The sequence below is a fragment of the Aptenodytes patagonicus genome, chromosome 2 (genome assembly GCF_965638725.1).
Source record: "Aptenodytes patagonicus chromosome 2, bAptPat1.pri.cur, whole genome shotgun sequence".
In the NCBI taxonomy this organism is placed as follows: domain Eukaryota; kingdom Metazoa; phylum Chordata; class Aves; order Sphenisciformes; family Spheniscidae; genus Aptenodytes; species Aptenodytes patagonicus.
The window spans coordinates 118436568-118454125 of NC_134950.1; the positions used below are offsets into that span (position 1 = coordinate 118436568).

The window sequence follows — 17558 nt, forward strand, 5'->3', positions numbered from 1 at the left end:
TGCCTCTCTGGGCTTGCAAACAAACCTTCTGCACCCCTCTCCCAGCCCGGTGGCAGCAGGACAGCCACTGAAGTAGCAAAGCTCTGCAATTCTCAGACACAGCAACCCATGCACCCTCCTGCAGACTGGGATGTTCCTGCTTGCTTTGCCAAGTCCTCCATGCCGACCACGGCATTTCCCGTGCGCTCTGCAGAGACCCGGCAAAATGCCATCACGTATGACAAAACAAGAGAAGCTGTAGAAATCCCCAGAGGTGCAGTCCCACTTCTTCTTAGCAGAAAAGAGAAGGAAGTGGTGAAAGCATGGACACATGCTTGCACATACACCCTTTGAAAGAGCTAAGGCAAGAGATAAGCTAACAGAATATACCAGACATCCAAAAGTCACACACAGGTACAGGAAAAAAAGGCTCTGACGACCTTCAGTTGCTGCTTCAGCTAACCCAGTCTAACAACCTTTCTCCAGCTGCAGCAGAAGCATGAACTCAGATCAGCCTGAGCAAAATCATGAAGCCACCCCTTTATCAAGAAATTTTGTACCTTCCTCTCATACTACTCAGAAGTGGGAGTTCATCCAGCCTTTATGTATATGGCTCTACCTTACCTTTTTTCTTGCGTGTCTTCTGGTCTACTCTGAAAAGGCTCAGTCCTCTGTGTTTGCAAGCCCTGTTACATTCTACATAGGGTTCTCAACACATACTGTAAAAGCAATTTACGAACTTTAACACTCCAGCAATTTATTTCCAACAATGGCAGTTCTGATGCCGACAGGATCACACATCACCACAAAAGCAAAGCACAAGGCAGTAAATAAGACAATGGATGGTCTATAAATACAACTGGATTGCAGGAAGTGCCTTGAAAGACTAAACAACGTGATTAAGAAACACAGTGATATTGTCTACATTTGGTAGATGTTACAGGGACCGGGAATAAACACAATTAAAGCATGCAACTGGCTTGCTGGTCATTAAGAATAGTCAGACATTTGCTTTTGGCTGTCTTTTTCCCCCCATAGAGCCTGAGCGGATGCAAAGCTCCCGCCATTTCTCCCCTGACACCTCACGCTCCCACCATTTGCATCTCCCACAAGCACTCCCCTTGCTGCGCAGCGCACTGACTCAACTAACCAGCAAAGAAGTATTTTCGGTCATCTGGTTTTTACCACGTTCAAGTCAAACAGCTTCCCAGAGGTGGCACAACATGGGGGTGAGGAGAAGCAAGACTTACTGGCAGCAATGAGCTGTTAATCAACCTTGACGGTCAAATGAAACTGAGACCTTAGCGCCTTTTTGCTCCCACACTCACAGTGATGGTGTTTCCCCACCTCCTCAGCCCAACAGTCCTCGGTAGTCTTGGCCTGGTGACTCGCCCGCAGCACTTAAGCGGAGCTGGCTGACCCAGTGCCTGGCTGACAGGTTTCTCCCTGCACACTCTGGCACAGCACCACATCCCTGGCAGGAGGGACACTGGAAGCCGGCCAGGGCCTCAGCCAGAGCCTGAGTTTACTGCCCACGACACAAAAAGAGCAGCAGCAGTTCCTGCCAGACAAACTTGACTGAGGATAGCTTCAGATGAGTAAGTCCTTATTTTCAACAGTTTTATTCCCCCCCCCATGATGCTTCTTCTATAGTTTTCATGAAAAAGAAAAATCATCTGTAGGTCACACATAGAGAGAGAGAGAAGGGAGACCTATAAAAACCATAGAATCTACCTAATGCATGGGCAAACACACGTTCTTTTGACTGGGAAGACAGGGAAGCAACTCAGACCACTGTTGCCTCTCACTGCGAGAGGCAAAGGGAATGTAGGTAACTTGCAGCCCAATACCTCCCCTAGGAGGTCAGCAAACTCCAAAGTTCACAATGAATGCTGGAGAAAAAAAAAAAAAATGATGATTCGTGGCCACTGGACATGACTATGAAAGCAAAACGACATCATGCAGCAACAGATTTGCAGAAAGCTTCCACTCTCACATACCAATGTGGGCATTAACCCTCATTTTGCTTTAGTGAGTTGTGGTCCATCTTAAGGAATCACGCAGGAAGAAAGCAAATGGTTTAAGAAAGAAGAGTCAAGGAAAGTTGATGGTAAGTTAATCAAATTCAGCTATGGATTTGCATTCCAAAGCAAGGTTCAAGAGAAGTCTGCCACAGCATTCAGAAGACAATTTCAATACGACTAGTTTTTAATGCAGGCTAGCACAGATCTCCTACATAATTATAATTATTAATATATGTATGCTTATACAGTCATAAAACACAAAGCATAGTGACAGATCTTTAACTAATACAAATGGATGTAGTTCCACTTCTCCCACCAAGAAAGAACAACTCAGAGACAGTGTGGTCTGAATGCTGAAAAGCATATATAAAATCATCACTACAAATTTATTTCTGTTTCTCAGTGGACATCCTAGTCAAACGTGCTGACTTTTTTTTCCTAGTTTATAATCTTATGAATCCAAAGCAGGATCCAAAAGGTAATTTAGTTTCGTTCTACCTTTGTGGCAATGCCAGAAACAAGTTTGGGTTTGTTTTGTTTTTTTTTTTTAAGGCCAAAATAGATGTTTAGCTGTCATCACAAAATTATGATTGCAAAAAAAATTCTACAATCTACAGTGCTGACAATTACAAATTGCCTACTATTTATTCCAGTGGTACACAGTGTGTTAGACACTGCCCAGTAAAATAAGGAAGGCACAATCCCTGGTGTGAAACAGCTTCCAATTTATTAAGCAATTCTCATGATGTGAATGAAGAACTAGAACTGATTTCCTTTTTGTTATGCCAGCAGCAGACAAGCAGTGAAAAGGATACGGACGTCGCTAAAGGGTCTAGTTAGGGAGTTTTCTCAAGTGCAATTCCTTTTTCTCTCCCAGTGGGATCTGAGAAGTACTGACATGTAAAAGCAACTTTGCAACTCATTTTTATGTTTATTTTCAAGGCACAATCTGAAGGCAATAGGATGCATGTGCAAGCACAAGTGTGTGAAGTGGAGGAGAGGTCTGAGGAAAATGAAGGCAACTTCCCATTATTTTCCCTAATGCATGCATGCAGCTGTAACCTGGAGGAGGTTTAAAGCAACTTCAATGCTAAGCAGCACACCATTTTATAATTTGAGGGGAAAAAAGCCACAACCAAAACACCCCTACCACTTGAGTATGCTTTCTTACATCAATAGGGTTTTTCTATGACAGATTAGCCCATTAAAGCGCAAATTCTGCAAGTTATTGTTATTACCACATACAGCGTATTTCTACATTTCAAGCATGCTATGCAGTCCTTCCAGTGGTCTACTAAGTCAGAGTAATAAACACTCAAGTTGGAAATCAAAGTATGTTAAATTTAATGCAAAAATGCATCAGCATAGACACGCAAGCTCTCAATTTACCTGCCTGGCTCTAAGGGATTAATTCAGCACGTCAGTAAAACGTGTTGAATTTTCCCCTTATACCTATGCATTGCACATGGAAAACAGAATTTTATTCACGTATGAAATGAGTTCTCAGTAGGACTTTTTGGTTTGTTTTTTTTTAAACTTGTTTTGCAATTTCCCTGGCAATTTCCGTACAAGGATCTCCAAGTACTTTAAATAACTTATAGCTATTAGAGCACATCTCTCAAGAAATAAACTGTATTCTAACTCTATAGACAGGAGAAAAAATGAAGGCTAATAGGAGTTATGTGACTAGCAGTTCTAGTCGTATATGAATACAGCAGCCTACAACAGCTCATTTCTTCTTTTACAGAAGAGAGGTAATGTTAAAACAGCAGGCCAGGTCATTTCACGAAGGAAGTTAATGATTAAAAAGCGACCGAAGGAACGCCACGCGCATTTGAGAATTTAATAAAACAAAGCATGTGTTTCTCCTCCCTGGACAAAAGGTCGCATACACAGGAACCACCTGAAGCTGGCACAGATCCCCCCGCTCCCCCCTCGCAGGCAGGTTTTCCCATGGCATTTCTCGATGGTGAAACAAGGCAAACGGAGGGGAGGACAATAACGCAGCCAGGACAAGGCAGGACACAGCGGGTGCCGGCAGGGAGCTGAGCCCTGGCCGGCCACACGAGGACCCGCAGCGGGAGGAGAGGCACACGGGTCCCTCCGCTCGGGACCTTACGTAAGTAACTGCTCCTTGTCAAACCCCATCAGCTTCCTCCGCTCGGCTCCTGCCGCCCCAGCAAACAGAAACTAAGTGGCAAGTTCAGCCGGAAGGTCCCTCGGGGACCAAGTCTGATTAACGATTTTAGAAAGATAATCCAATGCTGGATTAATATCCCCCAAGAGAGTTATTTTTGGAGTTAAACTGCATGACTGAACAGCCGAGTCTAAGGAGCTGTAAACATGCTCTACCATCTCTGCAAGAAATAAACACAGGGCACAGAAGCCAGGGGGCTGGATGTACACTTTGTGTACATAAAAAGGCTTTCATGCTGCCTTCTTCCCTTTTGTTACGCGTTCAGTGCTATTCACCTCTGAACTAGACAGGAGTCAAAGGCCCAGCAGACCCACGCCAATAAAATCCACAGATGCTTTGCCACAAACGGAAGGTAAAGCTCTACGGGAGCTATGAGCTATATTCTAGTAAGTGATGGAAAAGAGGGGCAATCTCAGAGAGCAGACAACCCAGGGGGGCTGCTACCCCGTCTGCAGCAGCCACCAACAGTGCAGGAAGACCTGACCCTACTCGACAGACTTCCACGGTTCAGAGCGGTCCATCAGCTTCCCAACTGGAACATTTCTTTGATGTTGAACCTGCGATCTGCTCATCAATAAGTACATCATTAGCCCAGGAATGCACCACTTAATATTATGATAAAATGAGCTTTGGACCCTTCAGGTTTAAATACACCACTTTTCCTCTCCAAAATACCTGGAAACCTAGTATTGGAGGAGATTTTAGGAATATGGGTGTGAAATATACAGAACAGGACAGTTTTTGCCACTGGCGAAGCCGCCCAGGAAAGATGGTGAGTATTCATGTGGTTATCATCTGTCTCATTCTCATATACCCATAACCTTTCTTCACAATTTCATTCAAAGTATTTTACTTTTCCCACAGTCGTCTTGTTGTTCCTCTCCTTAGGAAGCATTTTATGTGGTTGAGGTTTCACTATCATTGACAGACCCACTTTCAAAAAAGTGCTCTTCAAAACTAGGGAGAAAAATAAGTTTTAAAGGGTGCTTAAAAGGAAGAGGTGGAGGGAAACACAACAAACTGGACGTACTCAGAATACAGGCAAGCAGGCTGTCTGGTCTTGCTGCTAAAGCACATATTGAAGCATACCAAAAGAATTCAGGTACTTATTTAACTTGAACTCCCCTGCTTCTTGGAAGATTGCGCTCCTTCTACTAAGGAACTTTTAGTTACACGTCTATAATTCAGAGGAGAGAGGACTAAAAACTTGGTTTTGATTATTCAAGGTATCTGAACCTTTGTGGCAATTTAATTAACACTCATACACCATCCAGTCAGATAAAGATGCTCTATTTACTAAAGATGTTAATATATGAGCTCTTCAAATTAGAGATCAGGAAAGTAACTGATAAACTCAAGTATTCAAAAGACTCTTCCAAGAAATTTAAAAAATAAAAAAAATTAAAAACAAAACAAAAAAAACCCCAAAACTACAACCACCACCATACCAACAATAATCTGGCAGTCAAAGAGGTATGATCTATCTAGCTTCGCAAAAAGAGCATGAATTTTCAAAGGTGCTGAGTACCTGTCTAGCACGTGGACCATGGCAGGTATCAAGTACAGAAACAAAAATCAAACACTACTCTGAATAAAACATTAGAATCCACTTAAACTTTTCACAGTTTATCAGGGCTTGCCGCTTCGTTTAGGGTTGTTTCTCATCATTGGGCTGTACTCCAGATGTTTCTAAACTGAAGCAAGCAGCAAAAAATATCCCTTAAAATTCCGCTGATTACAATTTTCCTAACTTTTAGGGTAGTCTCACATAACCTGAGAGGTAGGAGGGAAGTAATGAGAAAAAGATGAAGTCTCAGTTTCAGCCAGTGGTGCTGCTGTTCTTAAAGGGTTGTAAGGATAGAATGAAAGTTTTCAGCAATAAGAAAGTTGGAAGGGAGAAGAAAGGAAAAAGGAAACTGGTACTGTGAAATAACAACTAAAATAAAGCAACATTAAATATTACAACTCAAAAGGATGGATGCAAATTTTTCTTTTTGGGGGGTGTTTTTTAATGCCTTAAGCTAAGCACACTCCAAAGGAGTCCAATGTAACTGGAAATGGAGTAAGTTGATTAGAAGCTGGTTGAAAATATGCTGAAGAGAAACAGAGAAAGTTCATCAAAAGTGCTGTGACTCAGGAAAGCAATTTTGAATAGAATTCAACTAAGAGTAAAGAAATAACAAAAGGTCACAGTACTCTTTTCTAGCACTAGCATGATCTGGCTATGGTACTTGGGACCTTCCTGGCATTTGGATAAATCAGGGGGCTAGAAAGGACACACAAAAGAACATCTTGAGTCAAGATTATAACACTTCATTGCTTCGCATCAGCAGAGGCCAAATCAAGACAATGATGACTGGTTATATCCCAAAGGAGATAACAGATACAAGAAGATAAGCTCAAGGTTGGGAGAAACCCTAAACTTCCTGCTAGAAGCAAGATGAAGCAGCAGTATAAAAAACAAAGAGAATTTTTTACCCTATCAATGCTTATGACACATACAGAGGAACTAATGGTACAGTCAGGAAGTTAGCAGTCAAATGGAGGAAGAGAGGGCAACAGAGACACGTGAATGCTAAAGGAAATAACCGAGTTAACTGACAGCACAGACAGGATGTCGAAGGTTGAAATAAACAGAATTCTTTTCTAAAGAAATCATCCTGCAAAGAAAAGTACTATGGAAAAGAGAGACACATTGATACTCCACAGCGAATAGCAGAGCCTGATGCTCATCAGAAGTAAAAGAAACAGCAAAAGAAAGACTGGATACCAGTTATGAGTCTAATGAGGACACGATAGTTTTGAAGACACCAGCCGTTTGCTTCAGGCACTGACACTGCTCTTCAAAGATGACAAAAACCAAGAGAAGGAAAAAAAAAACACCTGTCAGTTATCTTGCAGCAGAAAGCAGCTCCATCTACAGAGGTGTTTCTACCAGCACTGTTTCTCTTATACTTACTGAAATCAGTGCATCAAAACAGCTAACAGTCAAAACACCCCACGTTTTCCTGACTTCTCAGCACTACACAGTCTCTGATTCCACCCCTGTAGACTCCTAGCTCTCTGCCGGTTCACACTCATATTCACAAAGAATAATTTGCCCTTAACACTTGTGGACTTCCCAGTGCCTGCTCTCTGAAGGACATTCAGCAAAACGAGACTGCAAATGGGAGACACAGTGATGGCCACCCAGGAAAAAAAAGCATGGCACAGTTAATATTAGAGACCTTGTCTATAGCTAAAACTTGTGGAATAATTTGAGATATTCTGCATTAAAGACATTGTATCTCCAAACAATACTGGTTGTTGAGACTAATCTGGCATTTTAATGGACATTATTAAACCCACTTTGGAAACATGAATACGGAGATGCTAAGGAAACAAACATGGACGCAGTCACATCCCAAAAAAACTACTGTGCATATGCCCATCCTTAACACTGATCCCACCCTGCTTCGTTGGGTACTGCTCAGTCTGTGTACCTGCAGGCCTGGAACCACTGTTCTGGGGACATGCCAACCGGATATCATTCCTCCCTTTCAATGCAGACGCATACCTTGGGGCTATCATTTGTAATTTTAGATCAGGAAGAGCTAGCATACCTGAGCAATCTTCTCAGTTACCCAGCCAGGCTAACTGTAAGATCACTGTAAGGTAAAATACAAGCAAAAAGATACTGAAGAGTCCAAGAACAGGGCAAGTTCCAGGTTCATACAACCAGAACACAGAGTGTTTTGGAGGGATGCTAGAAACCTTTCAGAAGAAACTTGACTACACGATAACAGCAGTGCCACCACTCTGCTCACCCAGCCCATTTCCAGGGGAGGTGTGTCCTGTGTAAAGCTTAGTAAACTGCATTAAATGTGACATTTGGTAACAAGAGACCTGGGTATTTCAACAAGACTATCCCTTGCTCATCTCTGTATTGCAAAACCATGAGTAGCAGATGACCCTGCTTGAGCAGGGGGGTTGGACAAGATGACTTCCAGTAGTCCCTTCCAGCCTCAACCATTCTGTGATTCTCTGAGTACACCGATATAATGACTCTAAGCACTCTTGAAGTCCTAGCCTGTGCAGCTGTGTTCAAATATTGTGCCGTTTCTGTACTTAACTGTGCACACAATGAGCAAAGAGCTGCTTTTGTAGCAGGTTGCCTTCTATGCCGTAACAAGATTCTCTAAGCACACTAAAACCAGCCGTTGGTTACAACTTAGGAACAACAATCTCCATAGCTCTTCCCAGCTGGCATCCAAGAGCACTCATTCAAAAAAGATCCCAGTCTTTCATAGTTTGAACTAAGAACCTGGTCCAGTGGAAGGTGTCCCTGCCCACGGCAGGGGGGCTGGAACTAGATGATCTTTAAGATCCCTTCCAACCCAAACCATTCTATGATTTTATGATTCTATGATTTTAAAGATCAAGACGAAACTTTACTTCTGACAGGGAAACTACTGTAAATTGCTTTTGTGTTACAGTCCAATACATCACATTCAAGCATTTGGTACAATTTGTGGTCGCCCCATAATTTTACCGCACACTTTATTCAACATTAAAACCCACATAGCCCAGGCAAAGAGGAAGAAGAGTGATGCAAACATCATCCTTCTACTGGTTTGAGTCATAAGCTCAAGAAAGTCATGCTGTTTAAGCAGCAGGCAACAGTTGAAAAGCTTACTGTCTCTTCCTTTTAAGCAGGGACAGCAGGGCAGGTGATGTGTTCACTCCGAAAGTACAACCCACGTGTGAACTTAAAACCCCACCAAATCTAATTTACGCTGGGCTATTAAAAAAAAAAGGGGGGGGGGGGGGGGGCGGGGAGTGGGAGAGCCACCAATTCAGCCACTGCAGTTAAAGCTAGAGAGGTGTTATGCTTGTCTCCTGTTTTACTACCAGAAAAAAGTGGAAATACTTTAACAAAGAAACCTGACTCATGAAAAATACTAGCTAATTTAGTAAATATGTTTACTTCATTGCTCAGGTAAAAAGTCATTATCAGTTAAAAAGTCACCTTTGTAGTATATATGATCTGTTTCTCCAAGTATCTTCTATCTATGCTGGTTCTGGCTGGGATAAAGTTAATTTTCTTCGTAGTAGCTGGTATGGGACTATGTTTTGGAATTGTGCTGGAAACAGCATTGATAATTCAGGGATGTTTTCGTTACTGCTGAGCAGTGCTTACAAAGAGTCAAGGCCTTTTCTGCTTCTCACACCACCCCACCAGCGAGTAGGCCAGGGGTGCACAAGAAGTTGGGAAGGGACACAGCCAGGACAGCTGACCCCAACTGACCAAAGGGATATCCCATACCATGTGACGTCATACTCAGCATATAAACCTGGGGGAAGAAGAAGGAAGGAGGGGACGTTCGGAGTGATGGTATTTGTCTTCCCAAGTAACCGTTAGGCATGATGGAGCCCTGCTTTCCTGGAGATGGCAGAACACCTGCCTGCCAACGGGACGTAGTGAAGCAAAGTTTGCTTTGCTTGCATGTGCGGCTTCTGCTTTACCTGTTAAACCATCTTTATCTCAGCCCATGAGTTTTCTCACTCTTACTCTTCCGATTCTCTCCCCCATCCCACCAGGGGGGAGTGAGTGAGAGACTGTGTGGGGCTTAGTTGCTGGCTAGGATTAAACCACAACATATCTCATAAGAAACTATAATTACAAAAGTTTTCTAAGACTCCCCAAATGGCTACAGCTAATACTCCCTGTCAAAAGCTGATGACGGTACAGCTGTGTTTCCCCATGTCCACACTCCAGCCGAAGCTCCTGCTCCAGCCTCTCTGGGAACACGCATAGTTATGCCAAGAATGAGCAAAACACTCACTGTTTCCAAATTGGCTAATCGACGAACTGAGTGCTTAACCTTCCCACAATATATGCATCCAGACAACGCAAGCAGCACTGTCTGCACACTGAGGACTGAACTGTGCCAGCCACATTATTCTGCAAGGCAACTCATGGCAGTTTCCTTCTCAGGAGCCAGAACATCAATTGTCACCAATTGCTGCTGCAACTCAATCAACTGCTATCAAAACACCTATTCAAAATGAACCAGCACTTGCCATGTGATGTTTTTCTCTATTATCCTAAAAACAAATAGAGTGCCTCAAATATTTAATACCCTCTTGATTCCACCCAGGAGTTATTGCCAAGTATTTTACCTGCTAAGAACTTACAAATGCTAACTACAGAACAGGGAGAGGCTGGCAGCAACAGGCAAAAGGACACTACGCCCTTGCTGCATAATAACGTGCGTGCCTCTAACTTATTATATAGCAAGAAAATGGATCCTCGTAACTGTTTTATGTTAAAAATATTGTAATACATACATCATCCTGAGCCACCATCCTTATGTTCTCTGCTAAAATGAAATCTTTTTACTCCAAAAACTTCAGGCTTCCGCCATTCTAAGTCCAGTTCCACAGCAGATCTGATGTCTCTGCTTCCGCAGTGTCATGGCCTGGCCTCCTCCTCCCCAGTGCCAGCACTGGCACTTGTCCAGCAGGCCAGTTCAGACAGATGGACTGCCCAAAAACTAACCCCACAAAGCAAGAACAAAGACACATTTTCAGCCAGGTTAGCCCCTTAAACGCGTTTGCCACTCACTCACCCAGGCATCAGGACCACCATAAAGAATGGATAGAGGCAAAGAGGAAAGCAGGAGTATAACCTGCTCATCCAAAACCATCATGGAAACATGCCCTGAGCCAAAAAAAGAGACTTATTTCACCTGTGCAAAGTTCATGGCACACAGCTGAGATTCAATTCCTTAGAGGAGAACGATGTAAAAATATGCAATTACTAAGTTCATTACAGTATGTTTCATTAACTCAATGAGCTCCTTTATAATTGTAACAGACATTAAAAGATTAAAGTATTTGGATAAAATCCAAGTACATTTTTAGTGCTCTGATGATTGCCAGAGTTTGTATCTTCAGAAATATAAAGTAATATCCCTTCACCAAGTCCCCTGTGAGAGTAACCACTGTTTATCCTTCTTGCTTTCAGACCTCAGTGTTCCCAAATTAAATTTTCCCACTGCACTTGGGGGTGAGGGGTGGCAAATCACTGTTCGGTTAACTGTCTAGTTCAGTTTGACATAGTTAGAAGTGTTTCCAAACAAAGCTGTCAACTGAAGTTGACCATTTTGAACTTCCTAGAGGGCTAACACCTGGCTGAAAAGCCCTTTGTGTGAAAATGGCAACACTAAAACAAAGCACAACACAGTAACTCCGTGGCACTTTTAATCTGCTTTCAGTAGTAATTTATCATCAGTAGATCTCTAATGTTCAAGTAGTAAGTGCAATTTAGCTATTAATCTCTTTAAAACAGAATGGAGTTCTCTTTCTATCTTCAGTAAAGCACTTTTAGTCTTCACAGCAGAGTAGAACATAGCTTTACAGGTTTGGCAGCATGGCGACAACAGTAAACGCAGAGCCTTACCCACTCTCATTTTATGCTATATTAAGCAATATTCACAGGTTGTACACTGAAATTAGAAGCATTTCCAAAAAGCCACAGTGCCCTACTAAAAGAGTACTCCATTTTCTTTTCTCTCCCCCCACCCCATCCTACAGCACATTGATGCTTCAGGTTACTGTTTTTGCAGTCTTCATGCTACGTTCACAGAACCATAGCCACAGCCCACCAGCAGGTCTTAATTTGGTGTAAGGAGTATGATCAGGAAAGAGATGTCCTGTTTCCAAAGCTGCCAAACAACTTACCCTGTAAAAACTAAGTGGACTCCACATGTCTGAAGACCAAGACTTGAGTCCCTTTTCAACTACAGTCCCCTACTCCCAACAGGGGATTCTGCTGCTCTGTCAGAGCTGGATGTGACTTCCTTCTACCTTGCTTGGAAGACTACTCCGGTATGTAGGGCTCACATAGACATGTTCTCCAAAACATGCAGTTCCCAATTGCTTCTTCTTGATCTGGGCATGCAAAACTTAAGAGGACAGTGTACACAAGGAATGAGGAAAAGATGTTTTTGAAGATTTTTTGAAGTTTCCTTTTCACATGTGCCATTCTCCAAACTCTGGAGCAGATTCCTACTAGCCACAACACCTTCACAAGCTCTCTTCTTGGAGTGTTAAAGAATTAGATGGATTTCAGCCACATCTCTTACCTTGCTGGTCTCACCCACTATGCCAACAACTTTGACTAGGACTGGGAAAAAAATGATGACATTAACTCCGCTTAAGGCACTTGAAGGAAATTCTGAAGCAGCAGTGCCAATAGGTAAATATGCTGCATCAGTGCCCAGGACAAAGTCTAATGCTCCCATTTAAACAAGACAGAAAAATGTATTCTTGCATTTGCAAAACAAACCTCTTGAGACACAAAAGCTCCAGATTCTTATTTGAGCTTGGTGTCATTGAGAGAATGTAATCATTAGCAGCTAGTGTAAGATACACCAGAGAAAAATAAACTGAAAAATACCCACCTGCAAATAGACCTTATATCTACCAAGCTTTTTTCCCCACAGCACTGATTAAAGAGAACAACTCCCTACCACACGTAGTAATCACACTGTTTAAATGAACAGAAAGTCTGCTTCAAAGATGATGATGTTAAACTTGGAACCAAGAACACTTGTGTTTAATTTTCCTTTATTCAAAGGCTTTGTGTGTGGCCACGTACTTGCCCTTTGGCCCTCTGTGCCTCCAACCGCCAACTATAAAACGGGGCACCACACTTCCTCAGAGAAGTTGAAAGGCATTTAGAGGCTACAGGGGCTTGTATCTAAATCAGGCTGACAGATTACCCAGAATGGGCAGCCACCTTATTTATTCATGTGCTCAGACAGACTACTCACCCAGTTCTTCCTGCATTTTACCCTTCCCAGCCCTCAAGGTCCTGAAAGCAGAGACTGGCTTACCTGTTTGTTGCTACCATCCTTAGTTTGAATACAACACCTGCCATTAAAAACCAGAGAGGTAGAAGCGGAAGATGCAGCTTCAGAGTCTGCTGGAAACAGTCTCTGCTCTTTTTAGCATTTCAGAGCACATTGCTTCAGTTATCCATCAGACGGAACTTCTCACAAGAATCCCAAGTATGGACTTTCAGATGGGACAGAAAAGGACAAACCATTTTGTGTCTATATTTATTGACCAGTGTCTTCTAATTCTCTTACTCTGCCAAATTAAGAGATTCATTACCAGCACAAAATGACAAATACATTTCTAGGTGGATTATATACTTTAAAACAAATCAGCAAGGGAAACTAATTTCCCAGGCAAAATAAACGCATCACCATCATATTAATTTAAGCCAAGACTGAAAGAGCACACAGAACATGCTGTAGGGAGCAAGTCTGAAGTCTCATTGCCATTTTTCTTTACATATAAAGCTGTTTTTCCTTACATTAAGAGTCCCTGAGGCACGCACAAATGTCTGCAGAGCCAATCAAAATGCAAATACTCTGAAACAGCCCAGTGAGCAACTACTGCTCACCTCTTTACCACGTTCTTCCTTCTACTCAGGCTTTCATCATTTAATATGGGTGACTTTGCAAAACACCGTGTGCTTTGGTTTTAGAGCCCTGAAAGTTTAAACTGGTCTCAATTCAGAAATAACCTGTCATCTGGCTCCTTGGTTCAATCATTCCTGGCAACTGCCTTATTTTCAGCACACACATGACAGGAAGAGACCACTGTCCTGTGTCAGTTACCTCTTTCTGGCCCCAAATAATCTCTGTAGTTCTACACAGTTAAATTAATGCATGGCTCCTGGCTACCCTACCCTCCCGCCTTTGCTTTTAGTCATTTAATTGCTGAAGTGGAAATACAGATGTTAAAAGAGACAGACACATGACAGAAAACACTTGCCTCTTGCTCTGAAGACACACAACGCAACAGCAAGATGAAAAATCCCACAGCTACAAAGGATCCCAATTTTCTCCAGGTAGGATGCTCAAAGCATCTTGCATGGAACCATTTCATTTCTAACAAAATCAAACTGAACTATTCCCAGTAAATTGAGGAGCTGCCTGTTTTTCACAGTTCCGTCCTTAAATCTGTCACTATTTCTCCTGGTTCATTAACCAAGCTTATTTAAGAAAGAAGAATCATGTCTTAAAAGGAAGAAGGCAGCAAGGTAGTTTTGCATGCCACCAGCCAAGTTAACTACAATATGTGTTGCTGCTTTCTGTTAAGAGAAACTCAACCATGCCAAAGGTTGGCAGTTTCTTCTAGCAGCTGAGAAGTAAGAAGCCTTGTTGAGCACGTTTTCCTTTTGAGTAGCTACACGTGTGATGATGTATGCAGCACGGCTATTAGCTTGTGTGTGAGAAGGAAGGGCTACAGGTCTCTGCTGTCAGGCTGCGTCCCTCTAAATTTTCAAGTTTGCAAAAATGTATTACATAGATGAAAAAGCTAGCAACGATACCCATGAAAGCTGCTTTCAAGCACTTTAGATTAAATGTCATCTAAAGCGTGATTTGACCTGGATCTGCTTTTAGATTTTTTAATTATTGACTTATAATACGTGCATTAAAAATCATTGGAGGCAAAAAGTCATTTGTATTTAAGATACTATTCTTGCTTTTGTACAACTTAAGTGATGACAGCTTTAAGACCCACTACAGTAAGCAGGGATTAGACTTCAATGTGCTTTCCTTGCTTTTAGTATATAAAAGTTTCACATGATCAACTCTTAAAAAGAATAGCAACTGTCAGGAGTTTTACTGTGTTCTTTTTAAACAAGGATGAAGTGGGGAAACATTTATTTATTTATTTTTAAATAGGACATTCATTCACAGAAGAAATCTAAGCATAATATTCACCTTTAGCCTTAGGCAGTACAATTCATCTCTCTCACCCCTGGCATTTTTTTCCCCCCTTTTCTTTTCTGACAGTGTTTTATTTCCCTTTACATGACCCATTCTTCAAGCCTTCTTCCACTCCCTCGAAGAGGTAACATTCACACACACACGCCGACCATTTTTCCCCAGGTGGAGGTTTTGTACCAACTGCTGCACTTTCATCTCAGCCAAAGCACATCCCAGCTGAGATGCAACAGGGACGCTTCACCCCTCCTCAATCTCTCTCTGCACTTATGAGGCTTTTAAAGCATATAGAAGTAAGACCTTCGCTGGCAATTTGGGAATTTCAGAAGTGCACATTGATATTTCATTCTTCTTGTATTTTTTTTTTTAAATGTCAGATTCAAACAATCTATGCCCTGCAGAAGCCAATTACTGTAGCTTTCATGAAGGTTAAAAGTTCAAAAGGAAAGCTGGTTTCTTCATTTAGCAGCCTCTTTCAACAATTCCGATAAAAAGACGCCAAAGAGTGAACGGATGTGTAGGTATGACAGCAAGGGGAACGAGGGGATGGGTCTCAAAGTTTTTAATTCTCTTATTTATGACTCCCTCTCTTCCACCAGGTTCCAACCTCACCCTCTTCTGGGCACACCATCACAAATGCTAACTACCAGCAACGAGAAAAGGCTAGGAGAAACACACATTTCCTGCTGTCTTCCTACACACGCACAGAGCAAACAGTCCCCAAAGCATATTTTACCCTGAATCCTTTGGGAAAACGTGTCCCAGACACACAAGGCATAATCGTGAAAATTATACCTCTTTCTCAAGCTTGCAGGCTTACTACGCCTTTTCTCAAAAATCCCCTTCCTGCTGACAGATATAAATCAAGCAAGCAAACTTACTCTGTGAAGTCAGAACTTCACACGGCCACAAAAGGCTTGCCTTTTTTAAAAAAAAAAAAAAAAACAAAAACACACATTAACTTTGCACATAAGCATAAGCACCAAGAGTAACACACCGAGTACTACCTTGCATTGGTTTTTCTAATGAAAATACACTGTAACCACAAAAGGAAAAGCTTACGGATCAGTAATGAAGGGACTGATTCATATGCCCCAGAGAACAAGCGCCGAACAATGCACATTCAGTGAGATTTCAGTTTTATCCCTTATTAAAATAAAACCACGTGCCTGATCTTTAACCCACTTTGATTTATTAATGTTTTTGCTTGTCAAGATTATGAAAGTAAGTATGAACAGAGGAGCTAAAAGAAAACAATTTATCATGAAAGCCTTATATACCAAATATTAGAATAGTCATCAATCTTACTTCCTCTCTCAAAAACATGTACTTATAGTTTTGAAGGACCAGATGGGAATTCTAGTTTGAAAGTCACAAAAGTAGGCTGATGCAGAAAATAAAATACTACATCCCAAATGTAACATAACCTCTGCTACTGTACATAGACATCAGTTGGTCACCTGTCAATCCACTAAAATGCCAAATGCATTTGAAAGATATTAAAGTATCAACAAGAAAAAAAAGGAGGAGTCCTTTGAAAAGGTCAGAGATTTACCGATTCTGAGTTGTGCATACATAAATCCTCAAATCCAAGCAACAACCATGTGCTTTACACTGTGGTATCTTATGTTTCAGACACCTTCTCCACCACAGAGTCTTTCACTGGAATGGAAATCTGGATTAAAGTCACAACACAGAACGAGGTTTTATCCTTTCGGTTGAGTCCCATTCCAGAAGATATTTGTTCTACATTACAAAGTGTGTCACATTTTCCATGGGGCATTCAGGAAACTCCTCACACAAAAACAATGAACGGGATGTTGCAGGTCAGAATAGAGCTACACTCACTGAATGAGAACATTTGAGGAAGCTACGGGGGACCTTGCACAGCCTTTTATTACTCTGTGTCTTCTTGGCTCCAGCCCCTATACCTTACATAGTTGGTGTTTGTGGGATAAGCGAAGTTTACACGCAGCCCTCTCTTGGCCAGAGCTGTCCCTTGGTTTTATAAGAACTCAATGCTCCCAACTCTTGATGGATTCCACATAGGGACAGGTGCTGTGGGACCACAGGAGGGACCACAACTCTCATCCTCCCCTAAGCCATGCTGGCTGTATGAGGAAGGAAGCACTGAGAACCCTAATTCTTTAAGGAAAAGCTAGGATATAAACCCCAGTGGAAGCTCTTGAAGAACAATAAGCTCCTGAGCACTGCTCTTGCTTAGGAAAGTGGCCACCTTCATTTTACAACAACGAAGCCCCAACAAGCATTTGCAGCAGCACACATTTCTAGCTTCCCTATTTCAGATCTGGTTTTATTCATCAGACTTTCCACACAGTAATCCTAGAAGAGCAATTCTAATGCAATACTTTCAGCATCAAATTGGAGAGGCCTAATTTGTGGCCACAGCTGTGGCCTGTTATCTGTACTTCATCACTCCAATTCAGCACAACACAAACTCCATAATTCTTCAAACTCTGACATGCCTCTACACCACAACAGCAATTAATTTGCCTCTTCCAGCCTGTGCCATTAAAATAAAACTGTAACATACCACAATCTGAAAAT

General features: G+C 42.0%; 1 protein-coding gene across 2 annotated transcripts in view; it reads right to left on the reverse strand.

Annotated features, from left to right (window-relative positions):
- Window positions 1–17558, reverse strand: part of ELMO1 (engulfment and cell motility 1) — a 321010-nt gene that overhangs the window by 266496 nt on the left and 36956 nt on the right. The window lies entirely within an intron of this gene.